The sequence below is a fragment of the Empidonax traillii genome, unplaced genomic scaffold, assembly GCF_003031625.1.
Source record: "Empidonax traillii isolate 1590-97213 ecotype Southwest subspecies unplaced genomic scaffold, ASM303162v1 scaffold305:size1471525, whole genome shotgun sequence".
Taxonomy (NCBI): Eukaryota; Metazoa; Chordata; class Aves; order Passeriformes; family Tyrannidae; genus Empidonax; species Empidonax traillii.
In genome coordinates, this window is record NW_020955498.1 from 1,438,941 (window position 1) to 1,445,064 (window position 6,124).

The 6,124-nt window shown below is 39.4% G+C and overlaps 1 protein-coding gene across 3 annotated transcripts in view; it reads right to left on the reverse strand.

Annotated features, from left to right (window-relative positions):
* CALD1 (caldesmon 1) overlaps positions 1-5,252 on the reverse strand; it is a 169,754-nt gene extending 164,502 nt beyond the window's left edge. Inside the window, exon 1 of one of the 3 annotated variants that reach the window (XM_027890977.1) lies at positions 5,174-5,252. The gene's annotated coding sequence lies outside the window, so the exon portion shown is untranslated. Of the gene's footprint in view, positions 1-203; positions 224-589; positions 676-5,173 lie in introns of those variants that run through there. The other 2 variants (XM_027890976.1, XM_027890978.1) reach the window with 2 other exon arrangements.
* Between the last annotated feature and the right edge of the window lie 872 nt (positions 5,253-6,124).

A 6,124-nucleotide genomic window follows, 5' to 3' on the forward strand; every position in this document is an offset into this window, starting at 1 on the left:
CATATTCATCAACATTATTATTTCAATGACATATAATAGTCTCCATATTCATAACCTTTCACCAGGAGAAAGACTAGTATTGCTGTTGAGCTGACCTGATTGCCTCAGTCTGTACCTCGAATCTACAACTGATGTGTGTGCAAAGATGATCACATGTAGGTTTAATGACAAAGAGTTAGGCCTCTCAAGAGAAAAAAACTCTCCCTTTCCATTCAGGTAATGTCCAGGGAGCAGTGGAGCCACAACACAGAAGAATTTCTTTGGTGTTTCAGAGCTAGACTACCATGCACAAATGTACTTATAATCCTTAGCACACAAAACACGAACTCAAGGAAAGATCAAGGGGGAAAATTTGCAAATACACAAGTAATTTCTGACAGACAGTTTAATCAAGGACTACCACAAAGTATCTTCCAAATCAGGCTGATCACTAACCCAGAAGGACCTCTCTCCATACCAGACTTTAAGCTTTAAAGGAAACTAAGCTAATATTAAAGCGCAGCCTATGATAGCAATTGTCTCAATTGAACAGAAAATAGCTCCAGAAAGAAAAAAAAATCAAAATATAAGCATTAATAGCATATCTCACCAGATATGATGCCCCTGAGCCTGGAAGAATGCTGCCTCTTCAGCTCACCGGGGATTCTTTGAGTAATCAAATGGTTATCACAGGCACTGGAAAGACAGAAGTGTTTACGTGGGGTAATGAAGAGGGCACCAAAGGCAGAAAAACTTTACAGTTAGGATGGTCTAGAAAGCAGACCAGATCTTGATTCTTGCTGCAGTTGGTAGATACTATTGCATCACTGACTTAACTGACTTGCAGCTCATTTTCTTTTCCCAGTGACTTCTCCAAGACAAAGAAACTCCCAAGCAAGAAAGGGCAGACTTCTCCATGCACCATAAGTCCCATTAAGAAAAAGAGTGGCTTCAAGTTGCAGGAAAAACTGCTTCATTTACCTGATCCTGCTGTCATGACCATCACCCAATCACAAGGTAATGTAATCATGAGAACAGCCTGGGAAACATCAGCCACAGAACTGAGAACTTTAATATCCAAGCTGCACCGATTAATATGGAGCTAAACCTGATTAAGCGAAATCCCATGAGTTACTTCAGGAAAAAAAAAAAATCTGAGGGAATTCCCTATTTGTTTTGGCTATAGACCAGCACAGTTGTTTGATTGCTGGCTGCCTTCAGTCAAAGATGCAAAAACATTTGGCTGTTTCTGCATAGCTGCTGGAATGCATTTACCCAGTTTTCAGTGACAGGTTGTTTGTCTGCCTTTACATGTACTTTGCCACTTTGTGACTGCAACAATGATAGAACAGCCACCTTCAAGTAATAGTTGGAGTAAACTTAGACAGCGTGTAGTGTGAAAAAATTGCCTCTGAGCCATGCTTCAGAGGAAGAACTTGTGGGAGCTGATGGGAGAATAGACTTAGATCTCCAACCAGGAGTAACATAAGCCACTTGGGAAGCTTGCTCAGGGACTCTGCTGGCTCACATCCAGTTCCACCTAGAGAGACAGTGAGAAGGCAAAACTTCCAAATGTCTGTAACCTCAGAAGACGAAAGGCTGGAATTACAGGTGCGGAGAAATTTTCTTTATCTGTTAAACCAGGTGAAGAAAGATCTCCAAAATGAGCTGGCTTCACAATCAGGCTTTAATTAAAAAAATAAAGAACTGACCTTCCCTGTTCTCCACCTAATCAACACAAACAGCAGGTGGACTCAAGGGTATTCATCAGACTCACTGGTTTGAGCAGGAGATTAGACAGAGCTCTGAAAAAATACACCACGCTTTTGCAACTGACACTGCATTTTTGCATCATTTCTTCAAAAGCCATAAGCAGTAGTGATGGGGGCAGTGAGGTTGCTTATCTTACAAAACGTTGAGGTGTTTATATTGCCTGACAAAAGAGGTCTTATGAAGGTGACACTACCAAGATGGAAAACCAGAGCTGTGTCCAGCTAAGATGACAGTTCATACAGGAAACTGTTCTGGACCTAAAACTGCATCACACTACGTACTGAAAAGATCCAATTTTTCTGAGGTTTGCCAAATCTAGGAGATCTGGCGAAAGGAATGCAGATTCCCTCTGAGCAATGCAAAAGTCCAGGTTACTGGACTATTACAGCCTCAGTAAAACTCCCATGAAAGTCAACTGCGGTTGAATGTTCTAATCCAGAGAAAATCTAGATCTACCCTTGCATCAATAAAATGCAAAACTACTCCAATCATTAATAAAATGGAATGACTGACATGCCATTCAGGAGCTATTTAGCTACATCAGGTGATCCAGTTCTTTCAAGTAGATACTCAGCTCTTACACCACTCACCCTGCATAACTTACTATAGCCATGAAAAAATAAATACACCACCATTTGCATACAAGAAAATAAAAATTCAAAGGTGCAATATAGTACGGTTAAGCAGCATTAAATTCTCTAACTTCCTGACTGCTGACATGTTTTAGAGACAAAGCTCCAAAGGAGGACATTAGTCTTAATCAGAAGAACATCCTTTCTAGGACCTTCACTTAGCCTTGTTTCCTGTGATACCTTAATATCAAGTCATTCCTAAGTGTTCTCATTCACAATGTACTTAAGCACTCTTCTCACCAACCAAACAAGATTACTCACCTTCTTTAAATTAGGTACACATTTGTTAAGGCAGAGCCAAAGCATACACACACACATATTCCTGACTAAGGACATGTTTTCCTTTCATGTTGTGTTTTTACTCTGTAGTCAGAAGCACAGTACCAAAAAAAAACCTAAAATAAAACTGAATACATTTTGCCACATAGCATCAAGGATTTCCCACTGAAATAAAATTTGCAAATGTATTTCACCCCATTTCGTACTTACAATGACATTTGTGATGCATAAACTCTAGCTCTGTGCCCTCAAAGCTATCAAAAACTGAATTATCTCCTAAAGGGAAAATAGTAATGGAACTTGTCTATGGGACCTGGTTCCATCTAGAGTCCTGAGAGAACTGGCTGACATTGTTTCCAAGTCACACTCCATCATATTTGAAAAGTCATGGTGGTCAAGCAAAGTCAATCACTGGTGACTGGAAAAAGGGAAACATTTTTCCCATTTATAAAAGGGGAGAAAGGAAGATCCAGGGAACTACAGGCAGGTGACCCTCATTTCCCTGTGCCTGGGAAGATTGTAGAGCTTATCCTCTCAGAAGGTATGTTAAGTAAGGAGGTGACCCAAGGTAGCCTGCATGGCTTTACTAAGGGTAAATTGTGCCTCCCCAGTTATGGCCATATAGTGACAGGACAAGGGGCAATGGTTTTACACTGAAAGAGGGCATATTTAAGTTATATGTTAAGAAGCAATTCTTTACTCAGAGGGTAGTGAACCACTTGAAACTGGAACAGGTTGCCTAGAGAAGTTGTGGATGCCCTAAACATGGAAGTGTTCAAGGTCAGGTTGAATGGGGTCCTGAGCAACTTGATGTAGTGAATGGCATCCCTGCACATGGCAGAGGAGTTGAAACTAGATGATTTCTAACATTCCTTCCAACCCAAACCATTTTATGATTCTATGACCTATGAAAGGGAAGACTATGAATGACTGAATACTAACAACTTGACAGGATTGAGTCAGGGGAGTTTTTTATCCACTTACATAATTTTTTATACCATATAGCCTGAAAAACATCAAAGGCAAGGGACACCAACAATGAATAAGCTTCTATACAACTAATCTATTTGGCTCACACTCATGCAATCTCTGGGTGATACACCTAAAGAAAAGCTGCATTTCTTGCACTCCTTTCCTAAAGGAGGTCAAAGTGCAACACAAATTATTTACCTTATTCTTTCTTTAATCTTTACTATGGATGATCTCGTCATTATATTTACTTACATACTGATCAACTAGGGTGGAGAAACTGAGGTTTGGGTATCAAACCCAAACAGCTGTGGAAATGTGAACTTTCTCCTGATCTTCAAGTAGTAAGTACCGTCTCTTTCTCAACTTTATAACTAGAGATAGCTACTTCTAAACAAAGAAGTAGACCATTTAACATTTTTATAAGCAAACTAAATCATGTTTTTCCATTGCTCTTTTCCAATATGAAATTCTGTAGGAAGAGGGAAATGATCATTACTAGAAAATAAAGTCATTACAGCTTGGAACATAAGGCATTAGTCTAACAAATTTCTGATAAATTCCTTCCCTTCAATTTAACCTGACCACTATAATAAGCAAACTGGGATCTGCAGTTTACTTTTTCATACTGGAACAGGCTTTGTGTAAAGATGGTATAGGATGATAGTTCTTTGCAGGCCAAGCAAAATAACCAAATCTATGTTGTCTCTCTCTCTCCACTTCCTCAAAATAAAAATTTATGGCATGCTACAAAAACAAACAAACAAACAAACAAACTCCCACCAAACTGTAAGTTTTCTGAGCTAGTCTTTAAAAGCTGGGGTGCCTATAAGTTGTCCAGATCATTTTAGAGCGCGACTTCAAACTGGTTTAGGCCATTTCGTTGACATGAATGATTGAACGTGAGATCTCATTCACTGTTACACTGCTGATTATTTGATACCAGATCAACCCAGGCGATTAAGCACAGTAGCTGTAGAATCAGGCCTGAGCTCTGAGGAAGACGAATTGCACTGCTTCGCACACATCCCGTTTTACAAAGTTAGAGCCTTCTGACAACAGATGCCTTCCCACATCAGTAAAAAATAGCGCCAGGATATTACACACAGATTAGAAATTGGGTTGAGGCCCTGTAGTCTCTCACATCAGGGCAATCCTGGTGGGTCTGCTCTATGGTATTAAATGTGGGAACACTTAGATGGTAGAGCCTGCAAAAAAAACTAATGGCACGAGGACTACCTATTTCCATTCTCCTGGAAAGAGCTTGATCCTCTTTTCTAAAACCTAAACAAGGAAACAAAATTGCTCACTTTATTGCAACACCCATGAAAGCCCATAACCTTTGGGGGACCAAAATGCTGAGGACAACTCTTCCCATTATGGCACAAAAATTTAAATATCTACAGAAATCAAACCTGGATTTCTGAACATTCTTGGAGCCCTGGCTCAGGGAATGAGGCATGAATAGCAGCCAAAAACTCATTGAAACCATATGTGGTATGGTGCTGATTCAGAGGAAAGTGCTAGATGTGCTGAATTACCCTGCTTCCCAGCAATTCTGGTTGCAGAAATTCCCAGGGATTACTTGGTCTGGTTTTATTCAGCTCCTAGGATCAAAAGACATCCAACAAGTGGATCTAGGCTGCAGACATTTTAAAGGAGACAAATGGCAAAAAATATCATTCAGTGCAAAAGAAATACCTTCTTCTGCCTCTTACCTGAAGAGGCAACTTGAAAACCACCACTTGTCACAGCAACACCTCCTTGATGCCCTAACAGCAAGCAACCCACAGTGAAGAATCACACATCTAGAAAACTGTATTTGAAATGCTCACTAGGGTAGTCATCCACAGATGCAAATTCCTAACTATTAGAGCTGAACTAGGCTGAAGACTAAAATTTGACAGAAAGATGTAATAGGTTGCAGCTTATAGACTTCTCATGTGCTTTGGAAAATCTCCCTTAAGATGTCATTTTTAACAAGGTTTTTATAAAAATATATATGACTGTTTAAAGGGGTGTATTAAAATGGCAAAGCAATAATTCTACCTGTTATAACAAGGTGACCTCTTTTACACTTTTATCTTACCTATTAAAGTAAGTCTTTGAATTTCTCCTTTAACAGCACAGACACCTAAAGCAGTTTTGTCTGTTACCTGAACTAGAGCAGCACAGTTTTTTCACAGTATTTTTCATTACTGATGAGAAAAAGCACAGTTAGCCATAAGCCTTGCTCAAAGTACAGCATTTAGTCCCCTTTATAACTCAAATATGAAGCTGAATTTCTGACAATTTCTGTTAATAACAACTTGATGACAATGTGTGATAGTCCATTAGATAACAGGAAAAAAAGTAAGGCAGGTTGATTGTCGTTTCCTTGTCAGTATGAAAAAACCACAATGTATGTGTGAATGTTGCATGTGCAGACAGAACCTGTTTCAAAATCAGATATTTTTGGTTAATACTCCCACCATTCACCCATCTGTCCTACT